A 12,019-nucleotide genomic window follows, 5' to 3' on the forward strand; every position below is an offset into this window, starting at 1 on the left:
AGGGTGTCCTGGCCCTAACCCTCTTCCCCCCAAAAATACAAAAATGACTGTTAAGAGAAGTAAAACCTCTTTTACATCCAACAAGTGTCTGGCGCCCAATGACTTTCACCATCTTTGCACCCACTCTGCCTCACAACCCACTACATATTGAAGTGTGTCAGCTATCTTTGGCCTTGGAGGTTCCACATTTTCCACATTTTGTCATGTTACAACCAAAAACATAAATGTATTTTATTGGGATTTTATGTGATAGACACAACAAAATTGATAAATGGTTTTCAATTTTTTTTACAAATAAATATTTGAAAAGTGTGGCATGCATTTGTATTCAGCCCCCTTTACTCTGATACCCCTAACTAAAATCTAGTGGAACCAATTGCCTTCAGAAGTCATCCAATTAGTAAATAGAGTCCACCTGTGTGTAAATTAATCTCAATATAAATACAGCTGTTCTGTGAAGCCCTCAGAGGTTTGTTAGAGGATCTTAGTGAACAAACAACATCATGAAGGCCAAGGAACACACCAGACAAGTTAGGGATAAAGTTTTGGAAACGTTTAAAGCAGGGCTAGGTTATAAATAATTTTCCCAAGCTTTGAACATGTCACAGAGCACTGTTCAATCCATCATCCAAAAATGGAAAGCGTATGGCACAACTGCAAACATATAAAGACATGGCGTCCACATAAACTGACAGGCTGGGCAAGGAGAGCATTAAATCAGAGAAGGTAGGACAATCTATTAGTCGTGCACTCCACAAACCTGCACGACTTCTTCATGGAAGAGTGGCAAGAAGAAAGCCATTATTGAAAGAAAGCCATAAGAAGTCCAATTTGCAGTTTGCAAGAAGCCATGTAGGGGACAAAGCAAACATGTGGAAGAAGGTGCTCTGGTCAGATAAAACCAAAATTGAACTTTTTGGCCTCAAAGCAAAATGTGTGGCCAAAAACTAACACTGCACATCACCTTGAACACACCATCCCCACCGTGAAACATGATGGTGGCAGTATAATATTGTGGGGATGCTTTTCTTCAGCAGGGACAGGGAAGCTGGTCAGAGTTGAAGGGAAGATGGATGGAGCCAAAATACAGGGCAATCTTAGAAGAAAACCTGTTAGAGTGCGCAAAAGACTTGAGAATTGGGCGGATGTTCACCTTCCAACAGGACAACGACCCTAAAGATACAGCAAGAACTACAATGGATTGGTTTAGATCAAAGCATATTCATGTGTTAGAATGGCCCAGTCAAAGTCCAGACCTAAATCCAATTAAGAATCTGTGGCAAGACTTCAAAATTCCTGTTCACAGATGCTCCCCATCCAATCTGACAGAGCCTGAGCTATTTTGCAAAGAAGAATGAGCAAAAATGTCACTCCCTAGATGTGTAAAGCTGGTAGAGACATCCCCAAAAAGACTTGAGGCTGTAATTGCAGCGAAAGGAGGTTCTACGAAGTATTGACTCAGGGAAGCTGAATACAAATGCACGCCACACTTTTCATATATTTATTTGTAAAAACTTTGGAAAAACATTTATCATTTTCTTGCCATTTCACAATTATGTGTTGTACTATCACATAAAATCCTAATAAAATACATGTTTTTAGTTGACATTACAAAATGTTGAAAATTTGAAGAGGTATGAATACTTTTTCAAGGCACTGTACACATATGACAATGAGTTTCTCTTGAGATTGTGCCACTCCAGCCCACAAGTAACACAATTCTCTTGAAATGTCTGTTAGAGGATGGGGGGACGGGAATGTACATTTACATACACTATAATTGTATATAGTACCAGTGTTCCTAAACCCAGTAATATGAAAATAGTTCATCTGCCCACCCACAGTGCCCACAGCTTATAAATCTTCTTTTTAAATTAAAATACTGCCAACTATATACCTTTTTGGCTGATCTGTATACCATAGTCACGTGATAAACTGCAGAGTTTGTCCAGAGCTGTGTGTTCAGATAGGAGGAGTTTTCCACTATAGCCTGTATACACGTCTGATGTCAATATCATGTGACCGGCTAGCTCCGAGAACAGGAAAATGTTCTCTCCAGCAATAGAGACTAAACTGAGCATGTGCAGGTGGGCTACCCTCACTGTATTTTCTGGCCTTGCCAAGACAGACAGTGCAGGAGGGAAGGATCTGTCCATGTAGGATCAAAGAACCTTTTAACACAATGCAGAAGATTAACCCCTTAAGTTCTACAGTGAGTATAACAAGCATGCTATTCTGCATATACAGACATATTTTACTGTTGTGGGTTTAGTAACACTATTATCTGATTAAAAAAACATCAAATATACAAATTTATGTATACAAAATGTAATGTTCTTTCCTATATTAATGCCCTAATCAATAAATATTATAGTAGAAAGTTTCCATTCTTAAAGGGGTTGTAAACTCTCACGGTTTTTCACTTTAATGCATTCTATGCATTAAGATGAGAAATGTTCTGGGTGCAGCACCCCCCCAGACCCCTCCTTTTTCTTACCTGAGCCCGATTGTTCCAGCGACGGGGACGAGCACAGCAGCTCCTGTCGCTGTCTCGGGTCCTCACTGGATAGATTGGTGACACGGGAGCCGGGGGCGGAGCCAAATCCTGCTGTCTGTGTCAGTGGACGCAGCAGCAGGACTCGGGAGCGTGCCCGTATAAGTGCCCCTTGCACAGAGGAGGTAAGTATAACAGGCCCGGGCGCGATGTTATGACGTCACGCCTGGGTACCTGGAAATAAACTAAGCCGCGATCGCGGCTGTCAGCATGAGATCGGTAAATTTTTTTTCCCGATCTCATGCTTTCCAGCCATTGTCCATAAAGCGGACCTGTCACATAGATTCCTATTACAAGGGATGTTTACATTCCTTGTAATAGGAATAAAAGTGATAAAAAAAAAAAATGTAAAAAAAAGTGTAAAAATAAAAAAATTAAGTAAAATAAAAAAAATAGTAAAAAAAAAATTTAAACACCCCTGTCCCTGGTAGCTCGCGCTCAGAAGCAAATGCACATGTAAGTCCCGCCCACATATGTAAACGCCGCTCAAACCACACATGTGAGGTATTGCCACGTGCATTAGAGCAAGACCAACAATTCTAGCACTAGACCTCCTCTGTAACGCTAAACTGGTAACCTGTAAAAATGTTTAAAGCGTCGCCTATGGAGATTTTTAAGTTATGAAGTTTGGCGCCATTCCATGATTGTGCGCAATTTTAAAGTGTGACATGTTAGGTATCTATTTACTCGGCATAACATCATCTTTCGCATTATACAAAAAAATTGGGCTAACTCTACTGTTTTGTTGTTTTTTCATTCATGAAACCGTTTTTTTTTTTTTTTTTTTAAAAAAGGCGTTTGAAAAATTATTGCGCAAATACTGTGCGAGATAAAAAGTTGCAATGAGCGCCATTTTATTCCCTAGGGTGTCTGCTAAAAAAAACATATATAATATTTGGGGGTTCTGAGTAATTTTCTAGCAAAAAAACGGAAAATTGTATCATACTTACCGTAATTTTCCTTTCCTGGTGCCTATCCATGGCAGCATACTAGTGATAGAGCTCCGCCTCGACTCCTCCCTCAGGACCAGTGAATAGCATAAATTAAAGACGTAGTCCCTCCCCCAACATTCTCCGTAAAATAGAATACCGAGGGTGGGAGCGTATGCTGCCATGGATAGGCACCATGGATGGCAGCATACTAGTGATAAATAACTAGCTGACATGGGTGGGATAATGCTTAACAATAAATGTTTAATTAGAATGAGACATTGCAGCCTGAACTGCCCTTCTCCCGAACTCAACCGTTGTGAGAGCTCCTGGGTCGATACGGTAGTGTCTGAGGAAAGTATTGCGAGAAGACCAGGTGGCGGCCCTGCACACCGTCTCTAATGACACGTTAGCCCTTGCTGCCCAGGAGGTTGAGACTGCCCTTGTAGAATGAGCACTCACTCGGGATGGAGGTTCCATATTCTTTATCCTGTAGGCCTTCTGGATTAACTTTACCACCCAAGATGCCAGAGTTCTGATGGAAGCTTCTTTGCCCCTGTATTTACCGAATGGAACAATCAAGAGTCTTTCCGAGTTCCTGAAGGATCTAGTGGCCTCTAGGTAGGCTCTGAGCACTCTGGATATGTCCAGCTCGTGACATGAACCTGAATCTGCTTCAGCAAATACTGGTAGTGCCCAGGGCTCCAAAAGGTGGCTTGGAGTAGTGACCTTAGGTGTGAACCCCCGAAGGGGACGAAGCTCTACTCTATCGTGGAAAAAGGAGATGTGGTCATCACCTATTCCCAACGAGTGGAGTTCTGAGATCCTTCTACCAGATGTAATGGCTAGCAGGAAAACCGTTTTTAGTGTTATGTTCCATATTGTCAGTTGTTCCACTGGGGCAAATGGATGGTCAGAGAGGACTTCAAGGACCAGGGATAAATCCCACTTGGGAAAAGACCGTCTGGCAGGTGGCCGGATCTTTAACACTCCTCTGAGGAAAGTGACTACTAAGGGCTCTTCCGCCCATCTTTTATTTGTTGCGGCAGAAATTGCTGCTACTTGCACTTTGAGAGAACTTAGGCCAAGACCCAGATCAAGTCCTGATTGGAGGAAGCCGAGAACACCTGATGTAGAAGGAGAGATTGGATTAAACTCATTTGAGGCAGCAAATGACAAAAACTTGTCCCATATTCTTGAATATATAGCATTGGTTGCTGGTTTCCTGGCTCCTAGGAGGGTTGTTATGACCCCTGGGGAGCATCCTAGGGACTCGAACCTTCGCCTCTCAACCTCCAGATTCGAAGGTTCAGCTTCTGAGGGTCTGGATGAACTAAACTGCCCTGCGTCAGAAGTTGAGGGAAAGGATGGATCCTGATTGGAGAGCTCACACTGAGGCGCATAGCTAGAGGAAACCAGGGTCTCTTCGGCCAATATGGGAGTACTGCCAGTACCTGGACTGTTTCTCTGAGAAGTCTCAGGAGGAACTTGAATATTAATGGCCGGGGGGGAAGGCATATGCGGTGGTGAACCTCCAGGGGCATGATAGGGCATCTACTTCCTCCGCTTGCGTATACGGAAGGCGAGAGACGAATCTGGTTAGTTTGGCATTCCCCGAAGTGGCAAATAGGTCTACTTGAGGAGGATCCCAGAGGTTGGCAATCTGATGGAAGACCTGGGGATGAAGAGCCCACTAGTTGTTGTCCAAGAATTTCCTCGACAACGTGTCTGCTTCCGTGTTCAACCTTCCCGGGAGATACATCGCCCTGAGGTCTAGGACGTTCTTCTCTGCCCAGAGCATAATCGGCTCTACTTCCCTGAGGAGTGATGTGCTGCGAGTGCCCCCCTGCCTCTGCAGGTATGCGACAGCTGCCCTGTTGTCCAGGCGTAAAAGTACTCTCTGGCCCCTGATCTGAGAAGCCAATGAAGTTAGTGCCAAGAACGCTGCTCTCATCTCCAGTATGTTGGATACTACTCCCTGGGTGGAACAGGACCATCTCCCCTGTATCCTGGTTTCCCCGCAATGGGCTCCCCAGCCCTGTCCACTTGCGTCGGACGTAACTGTAATCCAAAAGAGAGAACCCAGATGACGAGGTTTGGAGAGGTTTTCCGGAAGAGGCCACCAATGAAGGCTCCTGCGCATTGCTCCCGTCAGCAGAATTGTCTGAGAGAGTCGCAGTTTCTTCAACTGCGCCAAGAAACCCATCTGAAAATACCCCAAATGCCAATGGGCCCAAGGAATCATCGGTATACAAGCAGACATTGTGCCAATGAGGCTCAGGCATTGCGATGCCGTTAGATACCGGCTCGCGATGGTTTTGACCATCTTCTGGATAATAATCCTCATCTTCAGGGATGGTAATGACACTGTCCCCTCCCAGGTGTCGAACATCGCACCTAGATAGATCAACCGCTGTGTAGGTGCAAGCTGACTCTTCTCTGAGTTTATCAACCATCCTAGTTCTTTCAGGGACTGGAGAAGAATGTCTCAGTGATACACCAACTGACCCGGACTGCTTGCTAGGAGGAGGATGTCGTCCAAATAGTGGTATATCCTCAAACCCCTCTCCCGCAGGGGAACCAGAGCGGATATTAGAATTTTGGTGAACACCCTGGGGGAGGTGCACAGACCGAAGGGCAGGGCTCGGAACTGCAGGTGGATCCGACCTACTGCAAATCTGAGATACTTCTGAAAGGCAGGTAGAATTGGCACGTGTAAGTACGCATCCTGCAGATCGATTGATATCATCCAATCTGTTGGCTGTACTGCCTGAATAATTGTTTGTAGAGACTCCATCTTGAAGCTTTCTGGGTGTATGTGCCTGTTGAGTCTTTTTAGATCGTTCATAGGCCTCCATCCACCCGTTCTCTTTGGGACCAGAAATAGAGTGGAATAGAAGCCTGCGAAGCGTTCCGCCAAAGGAACGGGCACAGCTGCTCCCTGAAGTTGGAGTGACGATACGAATTGTCTTAGGGCTTGAGCCTTCAGCGGAGAGGATGGAATTTCCGTTCTCGTGAACGAATTTTGAGGTGGAGGATGAGAGAAACTCCAAAAGTGTCCCCATTGGATTGTTGACAGAACCCAGGGATCCTGGCATTTGCTGGCCCAGACCGGAAGAAAGGATTTTAGCCTGGCTCCCACCGGGAGTGTCTGGGCTAATCTGGCGTCAAAAGGATTGTTTCTGCTCATGTGGAGTCGGAGGGGCCTTCGACTTCCTGCTCAAGAAGGATGCCTGAGTGCCCCTCCAAGGTCTTCTGCCGTCTCTGAACTGCTTTGATTGTCTGAAATCTCTAGGGTTTGACTGGCGGAACCCGGAAGAACCCCCTCTGGATCTTCGCATCCTTCTGTCTTGGGGAAGCATACCTGACTTTCCTCCTGACAACCTAGATATGGCTTTATCCATCCTGTCTCCAAATAATGCCTTCCCGTCGATCGGGATTTTGCACCAATTTTGCTTGGAAGCCAAGTCCGCCGTCCAGGGTTTTAACCACAAGGCCCTTTTCGCCATTACTGAGTGCAGCATAGATCTTGCTGAACACCTAATCGTGTCTATAGCTGCTACTCCGACGAAGTCTGCTGACAATCTAATTTCTTCCAAGGCTTTAATTACGTCTTCCTTGGGGACATCCTGGCGCAGAGCTGTTTCGATGTTATCCGTCCAAGCTCTAATGGCATTGGACACGGAGGTGAGGGCGATCGCTGGCTTACATGCCGCTCCTGCAGCTAAATAGCTCCTCTTGAGGTCCAGGTCAATTCGTCTGTCAAGAGGATTCTTGAAAGAAGCGGAATCTTCCATAGGCAGGGTAATATTCTTTGCGATTCGCACCACTGATGCGTCTACCACAGGCATGGAATTTAGTGACTGTGTTCCCGCCTCCGGCAAGGGATACATTTTATTGAAACGGCCCAATGACAGCTTTTTTATCAGTCCCTGGATGAATGGCTTCACCAATGAATGGCTGAAGCCGGAAGGATCTGACTCATCTGACGAATCCCCTGAGAGGTCTTCAGGTGGGGAATCTCTGGCCAGTCGGCCTGATGGAGGTAGAGGCGTACTGGTTGCCGAAGGACCGGGAAGATTAAGTTCAATCTCCTGAGCCTGGGACGTCTGCGGGACTGGCTGAGCAGGAACCAAGGCCGCAAGCTCAGAGAAGGAGTCCTTCATAGTTCTTTTGAGCAGGTCCACCACCTGTTGGTTTTCTAACACGCGGCTGGACGCTTAGTCCGCGAAACAGTCTTTGCAGACTACTTTATTCGGCAGCGGACTAGCCCCACAGGTCCAGCACTTCTTCTTCTTATAGGATCTAGGAGAGGGGGACCGGTCCCGTCTTCTGGATCTTGATCTATGTCGCGAAGATTGGGACTCACGTCTTGGCGAGCGGGACCGGTGGCGTGAAGAACGGGATATGCGACTTGGGCTGTCGTCATCGTGGTGCCTTGAGGATTTTTCGGTCCTCTTGGAGTGGGTAGGGCTATGATTTTAAGAAAAAATCATGTCAGGCCAGCGAGCGCACTTTTTTTTTTTTTTTTTATACTCACGTATAGGTGGTCCCATACCTAACGGAGGTGTGAGGATCTTTGTTGCGAGATGAGTGGCTCATTTCGGAGTTGGGCATAAGGATCAGCTGCGGAAGAAAAAATAGCAGAAAAGGTAAGGAAGAAAAAGAATGTTTTTGTTTCTCTTTTTTTTTTTTTTTTTAAGAGGCACATATTCCATTTTGTTCCTCTTCTTTTTTTTTTTTTTTTAAACTTACCACAGAGCAGCCAGAGAGACCTTAGCAGGGCAGCCGAGGAAACTCTGACCACCAGCTCCCAAAGCCGATCCTAAATAGCCTAAGGGTGGGTGGGGCAGTCCCATTAACCCCCAGTCTTTCTGTTCCCTTATTTTTTTTTTTTTAATTTTTTGGAAGAAATCAAAGATGGCCGCCGCGGCGTAGAGAGACCGCGCACGCGCCCGCGCATGTGCAGTAGAACCGCCGCCGGGCCGCCGAGAAGACGCCGGGAAGCCAAGAGCGACGGCTGGATCGCACATGCGCAGTATAACGAAGGGGACGCCGAGCCACGCTGTCTGCAAGAGAAGGAAAACAGACACAACACAGCCCCCACAATAACAGGGTAACAGATGTCTCCAAAAAACACCTTAAGTATCAAACAAAAGGAATATGTTTACAGCCTTTATATTTATATTTTCATTTAAAGAAAGAAAAGGGATGATACAACAAAGGAAAAGAGGGGGGGGAAGACAAATGCAACTTTCTTTCTTTTTTTTTTTTTTAAATGAGAGATGGAAAGAAAAAAATGAAAAATCACAGGCCTGGAAGAAAAGGGAGCTGATCCTTTTGCGACTCCTTTTGCCTTCATCATAGGCTATGGTGGCAGACTGCGTTCCTGAGGAAACTCTGCACGAAGACCCCAACAGATCCACAGAGTGGTTCCCAGTCTTATCAGCGCTGTGAATGGCCCAAGAACAGGGACTGCGCACGGGAAAGGCTAAACCTGGCGGACGCTGCCGAATGCAGAGGTATGGACATACTGCTACTCTTCACCAGCACAAGAGGTATGAGGAAAAAAAGGAGAATGTTGGGGGAGGGACTACGTCTTTAATTTATGCTATTCACTGGTCCTGAGGGAGGAGTCGAGGCGGAGCTCTATCACTAGTATGCTGCCATGGAGGCACCAGGAAAATGATGTTTTTTACATGTAGGAGAGAAGTGCCAGAATAGGCCCGGTATTGAGGTGGTTAAAAAAAACAAAAAACGAAGCTTTACAATCACTTTAACTAATATAATTTATGAACTCTTTAAATCTCATTAGTATTCTACAGGAAATGACAACTTCACTCTGGCTTCTAACTCAGAATTTGTAAGAGGAGGGGTTGAGCAATATCTGTCTAAATATTACCATATGTAAAACCTTAGTTGTAGCTCTCAAAACAATAAAAATATACATTTTCCAATGTTTGTTTGTATACAAACTAAGTAAAAATAATAGAATACATCCTAAGGTCCATCCATTCATGCATATAATTATTATTTGTATTGTTAATAAGCAAATATTATTAAAATATTCAAAGAAGGCTTCTAACAGGTGCCAAATGCACACATAGCTTTAGTGTTCAAACATCGCTACTAAAACCAGTTCACCAGTCAGGGGGCATTGTTTTCCTTATCCTTAATAGGGGGAGGTAGGTGACACATGTTGGCACCCTCTCCTGGGCAGTAAGGGTGCAAAAGATTATTGTACTATGTGGATACCAGCCTGGAAAGCAAGGCTAGTACTGTCCGGGAGGCATAAAAACACAGTTTCAGCTCTGTAGAGAACTCTGTTCTGGATAACCTATTATTCACAGTTTACTGTAAATGTGACTGACTGGGACAATTGCCAAGTGTAGTTTTGCACTGTTATAAAAATCCCATCAGGACCGTACGGAAATTACAAATAGGGGGGATGCGACTGGGGAACATTAAAATGATCCTAAACCCAAAACACTTTCCCTGCATTAAAGTAAAAAAAAGTCCCTAAACACTTACCTGACTCCTCTCATTGCTCCAGCACTGTTCCAGCTATAGCACCATTCCTCTTACTTCCTTGCCTCACAGGAGACGTGGAGAGCAGTGGCAGCCATAGGCTCCCATGCAGGGCCGATCCTAGGGTCACAGACGCCTGGGTGCAGAAATATTTCTGGCACCCCCACATGAGCGTGGTCATCTTACCAAATCCTCCCCTTTACAAATGTTTCTATGGCAACGACTCAAACACAGAGATGCTCCCCTAAGAATCCCCTGGGATTCTCCCATAATCTTTTAACAATAAAGAAAATACAGGAAGAGCATACACTAATGAGACCTGGAGGGGAGTCTCTCTGATGCACACAGAGAGGGCTTCTGTTAGAGATGCTGTTAGAAAGAGCCCCCAGACATAGTACAGGAGATGGTCAGAGACTGCAGACATGATACAGAGGATGGTCAGAGACTGCAGACATGATACAAGAGATGGTCAGAGACTGCAGACATGATACAGAGGATGGTCAGAGACTGCAGACATGATACAAGAGATGGTCAGAGACTGCAGACATAGTACAGAAGATGATCAGAGAATGCAGACATATTACAGGAGACGGTCAGAGACTGCAGATATACTACAGGAGATGGTCAGGGACTGCACATATAATAAAGGAGATGGTCAGAGACTGCAGTTCCTATGGATGTTAGTAGATAATGGCCGATCGGCCCTCTCACTTGACCCAGCGATACAGCAACGATTCCTCTGATCAGGAGTCAGCTCACTCTTAATTTCCTGTGGCGACTCCGCACCCTGCCTTTGGCCAATTATGGCTCTCACAACAGGGCATGCTGTGATTGGCCAAAGCATGCAGGTTAGGTGCATGCTTTGGCCAATCATCAGACGTCAATGCAGGTCAATGCTCGCAGTGCGATATGGAGCATTCCGTGGCACTCAAACTTGCCGCGAACGCCGCATATGTTTGTTAGTTTGTGAGCAAAGGAACACCCAATGTTCGAGTCAAACTTAAGTTTGACTTGAACCATGGGCTCATCCCTAGTGCCACTTATTATCCAGCTTGCTGAGGAGGCACCCGGAGGAAAGAGGAGTGGACAGCACTGGCAGGGGAGGTAATTATAACACTTTTTTTATTTTAATTAAAAAAAATAAAAATTAAGCTTTAGTATCACTTAAAGGAAACATTGACCAGTGCGCTATCTGTAAAATAAAGCTTCTGAATAGAAGCTTGTACACCTGAAATTATTTAAGGGAATATGTTTTAAGTGAATTTCTCTGGCTTTAAACCTATATATATATATATAACCTACAGCAGAGTCAGGGTATGTAAAATGAGCCCTTCACACTCCCTTAAAGTAATTGTAAACTCTTACATATACCCAGTGATGTGACTGGTCTCAGGTAATACACAGAGGTGAATCAAATCCTCCTACATAAGTTGTACCTGTTTATTTGAAGTCTTCTCTTCTCTATAACCATTAAAAGTCCAGAATATATAAGCTTGTCTGAGCTTATATAAGGGGGTGGAGAGCTGAAGTTACACTCGGCAGAGCTCAGTGAGGAGAGTTCTGAAAGCTGATTGAAGGGAAGGGACACCCCCCCCTCCACACAGCACACAGGAACAGAGCTGAGGCTGTCAATCAGCTGGAGCTTCCTCCCCTGTCACCATTTTTCTCTTGGTGCCAGAAAAATGTGTCCAAAGTGATTTGAGCTGATAGCAGAGAAAGGAAGCAGCAGACAGAAATTACGCTCAGTACTCCTAATTAAGACAAGTACACACCATAGAGGGATATGCTTTGTTCATATTTCATGTCTGAGGTTTACAACCACTTTAATATAGATAGTTGTCAGTTGGTGTAATAGTATGTTTTTTCTGGATTGTATATCACAATGAATATGTAGATGTATGCTCTAAAATCTTCTTTCATGCAGTCTTAAAGAGGTTGTAGAGGTTAGTGTTTTTTCACCTTAATGCATTCTATGCATTAAGGTGAAAAAACACCTGGCAGTGACCGG

The 12,019-nt window shown here is 44.9% G+C and overlaps 1 protein-coding gene across 2 annotated transcripts in view; it reads left to right on the forward strand.

Moving 5' to 3' along the window:
* The window catches only part of SLC2A9 (solute carrier family 2 member 9), a 689,875-nt gene that overhangs the window by 164,279 nt on the left and 513,577 nt on the right, over positions 1-12,019 (forward strand). The window lies entirely within an intron of this gene.

Source organism: Aquarana catesbeiana, linkage group LG01 (assembly GCF_042186555.1).
Source record: "Aquarana catesbeiana isolate 2022-GZ linkage group LG01, ASM4218655v1, whole genome shotgun sequence".
Taxonomy (NCBI): domain Eukaryota; kingdom Metazoa; phylum Chordata; class Amphibia; order Anura; family Ranidae; genus Aquarana; species Aquarana catesbeiana.